Source organism: Lepeophtheirus salmonis, chromosome 13 (genome assembly GCF_016086655.4).
Source record: "Lepeophtheirus salmonis chromosome 13, UVic_Lsal_1.4, whole genome shotgun sequence".
NCBI classification, from domain to species: Eukaryota; Metazoa; Arthropoda; class Copepoda; order Siphonostomatoida; family Caligidae; genus Lepeophtheirus; species Lepeophtheirus salmonis.
Window position 1 is genome coordinate 856,123 of NC_052143.2, and position 14,241 is coordinate 870,363.

General features: G+C 29.3%; 1 long non-coding RNA gene across 1 annotated transcript; it reads right to left on the reverse strand.

The window, feature by feature from the left end:
• Positions 1-10,708: 10,708 nt before the first annotated feature.
• Positions 10,709-13,699, reverse strand: LOC121127830 (uncharacterized). The gene is made up of 3 exons (XR_011783308.1): positions 11,377-13,699; positions 11,215-11,319; positions 10,709-11,040 (listed from the first exon to the last, which is right to left on the reverse strand). It is a non-coding gene; the product is annotated as an uncharacterized lncRNA (long non-coding RNA).
• Positions 13,700-14,241: the final 542 nt, after the last annotated feature.

Below are 14,241 nucleotides of genomic sequence, written 5' to 3' on the forward strand. Positions count from 1 at the left end.
TCAGTATTTCATTTTCTTCATACATAGTAATGAGAAATATCATAGAAATATTTTCATTGTATAATTTCTGAAACAGATCTATTTTAAAAAATTTGCTTCTCCAAGGGGTTTTGTTTTATTTTATAGTGGTCCCATTTTTTATTGGGTGTACTAGGAAAAGTCCACATTATCATCATATTTTTCCAAATTTCAATGTCAATTTCATGATGTCATATCTCGAAAAAGGAAGATCGAGTCAATCGAAGGAATATACTTCTAACTTGATAATCCATCTTCAGAGGTGTTCAAATTCCAAATTCCACGAGGGACAATCCAATAATTTTCCACTTGTCTTAAAACAGATTAATTATATCTTCAAACTTTGTTAAACTAAAGCGTAAGGGACATTCCATGTCAAATCGATCAGACCATGCAACCCCACCCTCTCAAATTTGGATGATTTTTTGTACATAAGCTCAAATTAATATTTAGATTAAATGTATTAAAAAAGTCATTTAAGCATCTTATTGCATCAATTTGATGTTTAATTAGCAGGTTCTACAGCTGTTTTTCTATTTTAGTGAAGAAGAAAATAAATAAATATTTTTGTAAATGCCATCTTTTGTAAACAGAAGTTTCAAATAAAAAAACTTATTGCATAAAACCTTTAGTTCAATTTGAATGCAATTTTTCAAATTTTAATACTTTAGAAAAGCTACAATAGCTTATTGTAGACGGTAAATTAAATTTCATGGATAAGTAACAATTAATGTTGGGAGAATTATGTTCTTAAACAGTTGATCTAAAATGAAGTTCTTCACTTCATTATGACTTTTGCGATTTGTTCTTCATCCATATCTCCAATATTTGAACTTTGGAGCATAATGACGCCATATTTCATGCTGTGGATGTAAATGGTTGTTCATGTTTTAATTGGTCTAACTACAAATGTATTTCTTATCAGCGAGATCAATGCATAGAAGTGTCTTCTATTTCTGTATTGAGCCAAAAAGCCTATGGGTTTGGGCATTTTGGTTCTTTGGATAGGGAAGATTAAATAAAAACTCTAAATTAGAGGGAGGTGAGTTTGGCAAACAACTTTTTATCTCCTCATGGCTATGGGGAAAGCCAGACTGAAGGGTCTTCACACTCATTATTTGAAAAAGGGGTTCACACATGAATAACATAAGTTGACTTGAAATTCATGAAATAATCAGTGCAATCGAAATAATTATGAAGAATTGTGGGTTTTAAGTAGTGGGAAGTGTTGCATCACATTATGATTGTTTTTGTTTTTTTGTAATAGAGTCGAAACTTTACATAAGGAATTTTTAGTCACACAACCTATCTCTTACTTAGTTTGAAGACAATTGACGAATAAATTTCTGACTTATAAAATTTAAATTAAGTGTACCACTAAATAAAATCAACCCTGTGCTTATTTGCTTTTCAAATATGTTTTAAAAACTCAAATATCATTTTAGTTATATATTTCTAAAACTATAAATAAGTGAGATAAAAAAAAATTATTTATTATTATTGAATGCTTTTAATCATGATTTGTAATTTAATTACCTTCTTCATTCATGGAATAAAATAGTTTCCATAGGGTAATAAGTACAATTAAATCATCTTTTTGCAATTTATTTTTGTATGCATGGAAGTTTGTAAGCTAATTGGTTGTTCCATTTGCTTTCACATAAAAAAACATAAGCATGGTCAAGCAATATAGCTTTTTTTTCCAACAAGCAATAAAGTAAGTTTTATATATTCAAAAAAGTTTATTTTTGTTACATTATAATTGATCTTGCACATGAAGAATGAATGTTCTTTTCCACATGTGTTTCCTCAAGTGTTTCTCAACTATGATTTAACTCCTGAGTAAAGAAATCCCATTTCACAGACTTAATATATGCTTTGGACATTATGTTTCCATGTTTATTCTTCAGGGCATTAATGTTATGATAGCAAAATTTACAGACTACCTTTTCAATGGACAATCAGAAGGCATATTGAGATGTCAGTATCAACTTGCTTCATATTGTTTAAAAGTCCTGCTATTTGTTGAAAATGAACATATTTAATTTTTGGTGTATTCTTTACGTGGGATTTTTCATCTTCTATTCATGATTCCTCACATAATTATCTTGCAAACATTGAGTTTGTCTTCATGGGTTGGAAAACTCTTCAATAGGGTGCCTTTGACAGCCAATTTCCAATTTAGGCTATCTTCCAGCTTTAGGATATCTATCCATGCCTTTCATTTCTTGAAAACCAATGAAAACGGTCCCCTTGGTTGTTTCTACCCGTATTGCGATCTTTGAGTAGTTACTTTGATTGATAACTATTTCAATACTGATTAATTTTCATTCTTGTTGGACATCTTTGATATGACATTTTTTTTTAATCTTCTTATATTAGTGTTAAATCTGTACTGAAACTAGATTTTAAATCAGTTTTTTTATCTTGAATTTCAAGTCTGACTTTGGGCTTGAAATCGGTGTTGAAGCTTAAGTTGGACTCAGACTGATCCTAAGATTTCAGCGAGTCCACAGTCCTATTTATGATATGCATTGACCAAATATCAGCTAATTTTACATCATTTTTCTTCTCCTTTTTTGAAGGAAAGGTTGATAAAGATAGATATGTATCTCTTTTGTATAATAACGTACTACATCAAATGCTTTCTTTGTGAGATGCGTAAGCTACTTGAGTGTGGTATTATAGCAAGTATGTTTTTATGTGTATATTTTTGTTAGTAAGATAACCTTCACTTTGTTTACATTTAATTAATTTGAGCAAACACCATTTTTTCATTAATATTTTTTGAGTAAAAAAAAAACGATATAATTTTTTATTTTTAAACTCAACAATGCAATTAATTACAAATGATTATTATGTACACAAATGTTACAAGATAAATTTTCAAATAAAATCCTACCATTAACAACAGAGATTTACATATTTCAAAAAAACCATTTATAATTACTCATATAGTTTATAAAATGATCGTTAATTCAACCTATCATTTTGTAGGAGATGAGTCAAACTATCATGAAATCATTAATTTATGAAAATATTTTTAATTCAATTTTTGGGGATCAACTGTGTGTGTGTGGGGGGAGATATTTCGATGGACTTAACCGATTTATCGATAAGTTGAATAACTTGATCAATTTATAATAGTTATAGAATGATCAGTAAATGGTCGAATTTGTCATTTATAGAATGAATCTAAATTTCAAATCAAATCAAGATACAAAATAATTTTTTTAATAGTTGAGTTCCCAAACGTGACAAAAGATAAAATTTTAGAAAGTACTTCCATCTTTAATTACCTTATTTACTTGTGTTTGATATTAATTTATCTAACATCATTTTGACGATGTTTTGGATATATTAATTATCAGAAACTTGAAGTAAATATATAATCATCTGCCAAAGCCCAAGTTATCTTGGTAGATGAAATAATTTGTCTTGCTGAGGCACAAAAAACAAACAAACCTGAAAGATAAGAACACGAGGAGAAGGCGGGATTTTGACATATGTAGAGTATCAGCTGCCTGTTAATAATTTTGGCGAAGAAAATTAATTACTGCTATAAGGAGGAAACATTTTATATTCAAATGAGCACATTGTAATCAAACAAAATTGGAAAAAAACAATTCAAGAAATCAAAATGAAAAACAAAGGATTTACTTTTAATAAAAATAAGTAAATTGTATCAACTAAACCTTGATATGAAGTTGATGAATATACAAATACATCTTACTTTCCTTAGTAAACATCCTTTTTAAACGTGTTTAATGTACTTGAGTTCAACGTTAATCTTTTATTGACCAGTGTAGAATCTTTTTAGCAAGTTTGCCAAAATAAATAAAAATAGACTATAAATATGAGTTATATGAATAATTTGGTTGACGTACTTCTGAAAGAACACTGGTTCCTGCAGTAGTAATATACAAAAATGGAGATAGACAAACAATAAATGACTTAAAAGTGAATAAATAATCAAATGGACCAAATCTTGATTTAAAATTGGAAGGGTTAAACAGGTATTATCAATATAAAAAATAATAGGCACATAGTCAGATTTAACGTACTACATTGTATTTTATTGGTGATAAAATAAGAATTCAAAGGAATAACAATCAGTTTTATCAATTTTATTAAATTAAAAATTAAGATGAGACGAACAGAACGTCAAAACTATATATTCAAACTATAAATTTTTAAAAATGTTTACAAAAAATATTTTTTTTAATTATCATTCTGCATGATTTTACTACAAAAAAAATGTAGGCTTGAAAGTTCTAAATCAGCCCTATGTATGTATTTTTATAAATGTAGATTGTACATTTATATTTGTATACATATTTTTCGTTTATAATAAATATTATCGAAATTTTTTGCTTATGTATTCTACATATTAATTATTTTATATGTTATTAAGTGACCTTTACGAAAGATAAGAATAGTCATAAGAAAATGTATGTACAGCAAAATAAAAAGCTGGGTTAATATTATTTTAGAATCCTTCTCTGCTGTATGTTTTATATTAAATGAGCCGTATAATAGGTTTTGATAAGGTCGTATACATTCCAAATTATTCTTTTTATGCTGACGCGTACTAAGTTAAAACAGATGAATAACTCACAAAAAAGGTCTCACATATATCGTTGATCACAAATCTTGTTCTGTACATTTGAAAGAAATTAAACTCTTTCACAAATTGATTGTTCCTCACTATCTACTTCAATCAATGATAGCGCACACTTTATTTCCAAGGAAAATTTATGGTCTCGCATCCATGATGAAACCACGGCTTTTACTACTACTTCACACTGACTGCCACGCATTACATTAAAGGAAGTTATTCCGCTACACCCTGTATTTTTTGATGATTGAGATGCCTATTATTTTTTCATTTTAATAACTCAAGGCCTATTAATGAAGAAAAGTTTCTGTTGATATAAAAATAATGACAAAAGGATATCATATTTATATTTCATAATTTACATTATATATATTACGTATTTGTAAGTGGCAAATACAAAAAGAAGAATGACCTATTTGTTAGAGAAAAAGTGATGTCTTTGTCATAAAATATATCTTTCACCTAAAGTATCATATATTTTTTGTAAATTGTTTCTTAATGCTTTTCTTTTTTTAAGGGGCATTAAAAAAACCTACATTAAAATGTTTTTCTCTGAAAAACGAGCAATTTGCTTTATTTTAATAGATTTTTTTTTTCCAATTTTTTAACTGGAAATATAAAGTTTTACAAACTTTTTATGTCTGTTGATCTGCTTCATTAGTAAGTGATCAAAATACAAACTTTCAAACTAATTATACTATTAATTACATATTTTCAAGGACAATATCATTTGCGTTACTAAAAGAAATGTACGTAAATAAAACAATGTAAATTTTGAATTGTTTTTCAATATAGTAAGTGTCTTATCAAATTTTAAATTTGATGAATATATATATTTAAAAATTCTATTGATCTATTGGAATAAAGGATTTCCATTATCAATTATTTATATTAAAACAATAAGAACTAAAAATTCGTAATAAATTATTTTAAAAAAAAACAATTCCTAGTAGAAAAAAAAACAAAAACATTCTCGACTTCAAAGTGAAGAATAAAAAATAAAATATTTATTTAATTTCTTTGAATTGTAAAATGTTTTATGAATAAACGTGTGTGTTAAATATTAAAAAATATGGAAAACTCAAACGCAATATAATTCTTATCATCCTGGAGAAACGTATTTGTTGTTAGTTCATCCACAATGAAGAAGATCATTGTCATCAAGAGTTTGTATTTTTTCAAAAAATATATAAACTCTTAATTATGAGAACAGTTGGGAGGGTGACTAGATTATATTCTTGTCACGTCAAACTTAACAAAGTTCCTCACGGGATTCAGAGCTCTTCCACCTTACAGCTCCAATCACTCACCAATTATGAAAAAATTTCATCTGTCTAAGCTAATATATATTGGAAATTAATTGTATCTCCTCACAATGAAAGTTCCAAACGAATGCAAGTATTTGCTTGACAATAAAATACTTTCCTGTGTTGAAGCAAAGGTCAAAGAACATTTTTGTTGGCAAGGGTATAATCGTTGCATTCCAACAGTAAAAGGAAATAAACCTTCATCAAGAGCCAAAAAAAGATGAGTAATAGTTGATTTGATATCCAAGAGGATCTGGAAAACATTATTCGAAATAAAAATGAAGACAGAGCAATAAGATCTTAATCAGAGCTCATTTAAAGAAAACAAAAACATCAAGAATCTAGTTCCCTTCTCTGCCGAAGAAAAGTATATTCATATTTCGAAGAAAAATTTTGCATTTAGACGGGAGAATGAGGAGGTAACACAAGACTCCACACAAATTATATAATAAATTTTTTCATTTTACTCAAATCTTAATAGAATGTAGCGACTGTAAAAAACAAGATACCTGCTCTTTTGTTTCAGATGGAGAAATTGCAGAGAAGAGTTCTTACTCGAGGACTAAGATGACATTCGTAAGGATCGCCAGAAAAAAATGATTGTATCTGGCTCGATTCCCCCATTTCATCCAAAGAAATACAAAAATATATAAAAAATTATAAGGAAAAATTTAAATCCCCAGGGTTATCGGGCTTGCCATTTGAATTTTTATAAGATATTTGTGAAAAAAAAGTATGTCCCATATTAGAAAGCTTCTTACAAACAGATTTGAAACTTAGGTTCTATTCCAAAGTTTATGAGTGAATGGGTGTTTACTTTTTTACTAAAGAAGACAAATACAAACTGAATAAAGGAATTGATATAACGATAGCACTTCTTAATACCTTGTACAAAAATTCCATTAGAAATTATTAACACTGGATTATTCCAGGGACTTCCATCCATTATACCGGAATCACAAAAACAACTTCCAGAAGTCTTTTGACTCCGTCTCCAATAAATATATGCTGTGGCAGCTAAAAAGATTAGAATTTTCCCAAAAAATTATTATATGGTAACATATATGTTTAGACACTCTTCTTCTAAACATTCAACATTTTCATTTTGAAGTAAGTGTTCTTGTCTATTTTTGGTGTGAATTGTTTAAGATACATAATTATCCCTAGTCTGGGGTATTTACAGAGTTGACACGTTGTTAATGAAAAAATGTACCTTTAAAAATAAGATAAAGAAAACTGTTTTTGCATGTATTTTTTCAACTTTTTTTTTGTCGTGGTATAAACTAATCTCTCCACAGTAAGCATTCTCTCCTATTTTTGGCTTGAATGTTCTACAAATGCATAGTGATATCAATGCACAATGTATTAATTAAAATATAATTACAATATTTTCCCTCCATGAGCGCTATATAAAATGTAGAAGGTTTCCTCTTTATAGTAATAATTCCTTTTCTCCCCAAAAATCATATAATAAGCAACTAATATTAATTCCGTAATACTATATATCTTGTTCCTGTCGTCTCAAAGTGCTTGATTTTACAGAAAAGACATCCAAAACACTTCAATATTAATATTGCTGAATAAAGATCTTTTGTGTACATCTAATAAAAATGTGTTTATATTTTGTTATTAAAGCATTAAAAAACAATTTAATAACAAAAAAATATTGTATTTTTATAACTTGTGTAATGTTTTAGTATAAAAGAACAAGTGTGCACAAAAAAATAACTGAATGAGGTCATTTATATATTTATTGCATATAAAAAAACCTGTGCGTATTTCCAAAATATAAATTTACTTGAAAGTGGATTGATAGACTGAGCTACTAGACTCTAGAAGATATAATCCAAAACATTAATTGAAATTGCAAGAATTCAATTGGGACGGAATTTGGGTCTTGAGAATGAAGTCGAACGTCAATTAATATATTTTCTATATTATATACCGGTAGTTGCATACATAAGCGGACTAATTCTTAAACCCTTATATCTCGAGGTTCCATGACCGGAAATAAAGAATTCAAGAACAAGTAACTCGGTAAATCTTTTGCCTTTGTTTTTGTTTTTCTTACTCGCATCAAACAAAGTCGTTTATGATGAATGACGAGGCCAAACGTCATATGACTGCTACTCTCCTCCACGCGGTAGGTCTGTCAAGGAGATAATCAAAGACACAGGACTATCCAGGACTACTGTGTTCAAGGTCCAGAACCTTGTCAAGTTGGGAAAAGATCTAAAAGACCTGCCCATACCTCTTCAATGAATCAAGATTGGCTAGCTGCCAACATGTCATTTTGCAATATAACATTTGGCCACCTCAATCACCTAATTTTAATATCTTTGACTACAGTGTGTGATGGCAAATTGAGAAAAGGCCTGTGCTACCTGCCACCCGAATTTAGACTCATTGAAGGCCAGCGTCAATTAGTAATGGCAGCCATGGAAGACCATTACATCATCAATGTGTGCAAGGCCTTCCGTGGGCGCTTGGAGGATGTCATAGCAGTTGATGGCGTTGATATTCAGTAATTATATTAAATTTTATACTAGAATAAATTCTCTATTATATAACTCTCAAAAAAAATACGTCATGCAAATTTTATTACACATTTAATTATTTGCCACGAATACAGGGAGCGGGGATCAAATTGTCGCCAAAATATTTTTCTACAAAAAACAACACAAAATATACATTTTTTAACTTTTTTATTGAAAATCAAAATTATGACGAGCATATAGGTATAGAGTAGCCATTCATTCGATATAATCACTGTTGGCATCAATAACAGCCTCATTACGGCCTCTGAACCGGCCGAAGGCTCTTCTGACCATCTCATTGTCCATGTTGCCGAATACCTCCTTGATGGAGTCCATCAGGCTGCCCTTGGTGCTATGGGGATGTCTGATGGTATGTCTCTCGACATTGCTCCAGACAAAGTAGTCCAAAGGATTAAGGTCGGGAGAGTTAGGAGGCCACAAATCACAAAAAAAAAAAAAAAAAAAAGTAGGCGATAATTTGATCCCCGCACCCTGTAACTATGTGCAAGCAAGGCTATAGTAACATTTAAAAGAAACCCTCATGTGAGTTTCCATCATTATTATTATTAGAAATAGTTTTTCTCCAGAATAACTTCATTCGTCTAAGATAAATATGTCGTAGGAGTCAACCCTTTACGTAAAGCTAGCTTACAAGTTTTTACTCAAAGTGTAAGATCCAAACACGATTGAGAAGATCAATATCTAACTTACTGACGCTGTTTTCCGTAAGGTCACCATTGGTGCACTCAAATTTTATCCTGATACTGAATCTAAGTTCATGAAAAAGGTGGAATTCATTGAATTTGTAAGAAATCATTTGACAATATTTAATTGAAAGATACAACATTTTGGACGTAAAAGGAAGGATATACTAAGGAATCCCGTTTCAAATCTAAATATGCTAGCTTTTTGGTTCCAAAGAGAATTTGTGAAAGTTTTAAAAGAATGTAGAAAAGGTGAATCGAGATGTATAACAGAATAAATGTTATTAGTATAAAAGTATACGTTATTAGCAGTTGGATATCTGACACAATTTTTTTTGGAAACAAAGTAGTTTGAATATTTTCTACCAGCAATGCTTCAATCAGATTAACTAAAAAAAAGTTATACTTGTACAGTAAATTAAAATACGGGTTTTATAACTGATGAAATTTGAAAGAGGGATTTTAATCAAATTTAGGAACTCCTTGGCAACGACAACATGCCCAATTATAAATAAATATTAAATGGCTGGAAACTTTACAAATGGGAGACAACAATATCTATTCAAGAGAAGAACTCGTCTATACTTTGTTGCTGGTTATATTGCAGTCTTTTCTCCAGAAAAAGGACCAGAGTATTTACATCTTGTGGAAGATGTCTAGTCTGAAGAGATACTCATCCATATAATATAATAAGGATTGAGGGGAACAGAACAAAAGAAAATTGAATTAGGAGTATTCGTTGAAATCATTAGGAACATATATATATATATCCTCACATGTGGGTATACCTCCTCGTCATCAAATTTTATATTTAATGAGGAGGAAGAAAATCCAATTAAATGAACTCGCCGAATCCAAGACCACAGTTTGTCCTAACTTTTAGGGGAAGGAGGGGTGAATACTCCGCAATGGTTGATGAAGTTTTTTATGAATTCAACATGATATCTAGATCATAAGTGAGCCTCACTCTTTAACAAAATCAGAAAATGTATTTCTTAATATTATGAACAAGACTATCATAGTCATATTGAATGACAGTACTTATATGTTCAAAGTAGAAAAAGGATAGTTCGTACAAGAAATGAATTGAAGAATAAAAAACCTCCTTTCTGCATCAAAGTAATGTTTAAATTAAATAGATGTAAATTCTGAATTATTTTGTTAGAGTCCTTTTATAAAAATTTTTTTTATTTTATTTTGGAAATTTAATAATATCAATGTTTGAACAATTAGTTCATTCAAGTTATTAAACCAACAAAGACTTTCCCAAATAGCACCTTAACAAATCCTCAGAGTTACATTTCGTCTTTCACACACTTTTGATTATTTTATACTCATTCTTTTCTCTTCAATAATGATGACTACTCTGGGAAATAATAAGTTATTTTCGGATAGCAATCACAAAAGAAGTACAATTTTAAAATTACATATTCTTTAACTTTTGAATATTATCAAAATAAATATAATTGACGAGCCATAGTACCTGACAATACCTTTTACAGAAATAATAAAAATTCAGCAAAATTTATGAAAAGTGTTTATTATAAATCAACAAAAATTTAAATGATTCACATCTTGATGGGACATTTAACTCCGTTTGTATATTGCATAATATGTCACTGCAGGCGTAGAAAATAACTTATAGTTGATTACCATTGAATTGTTGACTTCATAAACATTTCGGTGAACTTCAATGTATTCCTTTTCATTGTCATAAAAGATATACCTACTCGATAACATATTACCAACACAATTAGTGTCTTCACCAACTTCCTCTCCATTGATAAGTTCTTCATCAGGGCTTGGTCCTCTACTGTGAATATCGTATTTGATATCCCTAATTTCTAGATTATATGCTGAAAAATATAATTTATGTTTAATATTCATTATGATATTATCAAAAAGAAAATTATAATCTAGGAAGTGAGTTCATTATAAAGTATTCAACATATTCTTATTTTCTAAATTATATAACTTTAGAAATAGGAAATAAAAAATTATATAATGAAGAAATCTCAAATTGATCAAACCTGAAAATTCCATTTTTATTCTATATCGTTTAATTATTTCTTTTATATTGATACTTGTTTTGGGGTTATGTTGTTTTATATATTCTAAGACTGTTTGATTCACACCTGTAAATAATTTAAATAAGCTTTACATTATGAAATTAATAAATGACAAATACTAACCAATACTTCTGAAAAAATTAACTTTTCCATCTGAAAAAGTCTCTGTCCAGTTTCCCAGAAAAGCGTGAAGATTGCGACTACTATATAAAAAATTCATAAAGTCAGTGAAAATATGATTATTTATTTTATTAACTTGTCTAATACTTACGCTTGAATCCTTTCAAAGCTCAAAAGAGCGAGAAGAAATATGACAAAGATGGATTTCATTTGTTTATTTTTCATTATCGTGACAAATAATAAATATTCCTCGATATTTAAAGCAATATTTATATAGAGTATTCAAGTGTGATAACGCTATGCAATATGATTTTCGCTCGCCGGCGAAAAAAAATCACATTTATTATTATTGTGTAAGACATAAAACACGAAAATGACTATTCAAGCATTCAACCACTATAGTTGTGGCCTTTCAAGCCTTTTTAATAATCACTTTTTTAGCGTTGTTAAATATTTCTTTAAATATTCCATAAGAAAATTTGAGGATAAATGACGACAATTTTTTAAATATATTTGACTATTTTTTTTATTTAAAAAAATACTCTTAATATTTCATTTTTAGATTAGCCCAATTTCAACTTTTAAACTATCAGAAGTAAGTTACTTTTAAATAACATATGTCATGTGAATATTGGAACATTACATAGTTTATTAAGCCCTAAATATTTGTAAATTTGTTAAAAAAACAGTAAGCTACAGGTAAAGGATTTTTATTTACATTTGCTACTAGAGGAGTAAATTAAAGAATATGCTTTTTTACAAAATCTTATATTTTTGTAGGAGAATATGCTACATACATGTTATATAACTTTAATTGATATATATTCTACGTATTTTGATGTATGACAAAAATGTTCCCTTTTCTGGTTCATAGACAAGAATTCAAGCTTTTTTATAGTTCTTTTACATAAAAACAAAATCATTAAATTTCAATGGTGTTAATATAAATTTCTTATGAATGACACAACTGGCAAATGTAAAACAATGAATGGGTTCTTTGACCTTATAAATAAATATACATATATATATGTAGGCCACACTACACTACAAACTGTCATATGTATAATATATATTATTTATATGTGGCTGGACTCTGAAGGCACGCGTCTCACAATATTTTTTTCTCGCAGATGCTGAGTTATTAATCTCTAAATCAATCATAAATTGATCATTAGAACTTGGATATAGACAAATGATTTAATTTGGTTCACAGTATTATACTTATATACATAACCTATGAGAGGGGCCCAGGAAAATGTATATTTAGCGTTAGATATTTAATTGATGTAGCAAAAAATAACTTAAACCTGGAATCTGTTCAGCCTACAACAAAAATGAAAATCTGGATTCATATACCAGGTTTGAATCCTACCCTCGATTTAGACGTGACATGAGGCTTCAAAATCAAGGTAATGCACTTTCTAGGCTGAGTCTCTAATGATAATCTAGTAAAAAATATGAAATTGATTTTAAAAGTTCATAAATAATTGAATTGTTACATTAAAATCAGATAAATTATAGCAAGCAGGCCACCTTGCTGTCAAGGGTCTCAATCAATCAATTGGAATGCAGTTTTTTACACAAAGGCAAGTTGAAGGAAAGTTCATCCATCAGTAGTAGTTATGTGACTGCTAAAAGTGGAAACCTCCAAGTTGTGAAAGACCTGTTTAAATATGAAATAAATGGTTGCTTAAATACATATGTATATGTATATAATAGGCAAGGATACATTTATTTTAATCAACTCATCAGTAAATAGGAACTCTTTTAACTTATGACGTTAATTCCATATCATCGTTGGGTTGACCATTGAAGGTATTCCTTTGTAAAAATTGTATTTCACCCCTGATGATGTAACTATCTGTATTGAAAATAGGTTGACAACTATATATTCTTCCAATTCAGTATTTTAAGCAAAATCAAACAAAAATAACACTTTCATAAATGGGGATAGGACATTTCCACTTCTCTCAAAATCCAAAGGGTCCACAAATTTCATTTTGCAGGTTTAACTTTAACCCAATAAATGTAACTGAAATATGTATATTCCATTTTTTTAAATTCAATTCAATGCCTTGTCAATATTATGCTTAGTTTTCCAATTAGGTAGATAGGTGAGGATGCTTACCTCAAAGGGAGAAATTAACATCATGACAAGCCAATAAATAAAAGAAAGAGCATACAGATAAAACCCGATTTCTTTATTTAATTTTTAAAGGTAGTTTTTTTCATTACAAATATGTCACATCTACTAATATCCCAGACTAGGGATTAGTTACTTAGGTGAATATTTATTACTGCTTAGCATACATACACAACATAAACTGTACAAATATAAGGCAACGAACAAGACCACACAACGTGGGGTTTGTGCTACTACAGCAGATTCGAAAGCCTAGTTTACATTAAAATTTTGCACAATAATATTTTTTTCATTTTCTACATTTTATTAATTTTAAAATAGGAAAGTCTTTGCTTTCTTCATTCTTGCGTGATGTCTCTCGTAAGATAGGGCGGGACAGCTATTGATGAGATGGTCTGCACTTTGCAGTTCTTCCATACATACACTACACGTTGAGCTTATGTTGTTGTACTTGCTTAGGTGGGCTTGAAAAAGGCAATGAATGACAAATTGATGCATCACCTATGGTGGTGGCCCGTCCAGTCCAAGTGTTCCCATCTTCGTCTTTAGACATTTCCGTATACCTAATCTCATCAGGATTCTTAATTTGACTTTTATCTATTCAAACAGAATCCTACAGAAACTCCTCCATGATTCTCTCTGACCTAACAATGCTCCATTCTCACTAGGTAATAATTGCTCAAGGTACAGCGAGTCTAGCCCATCTATTTTCATACATATCGTGC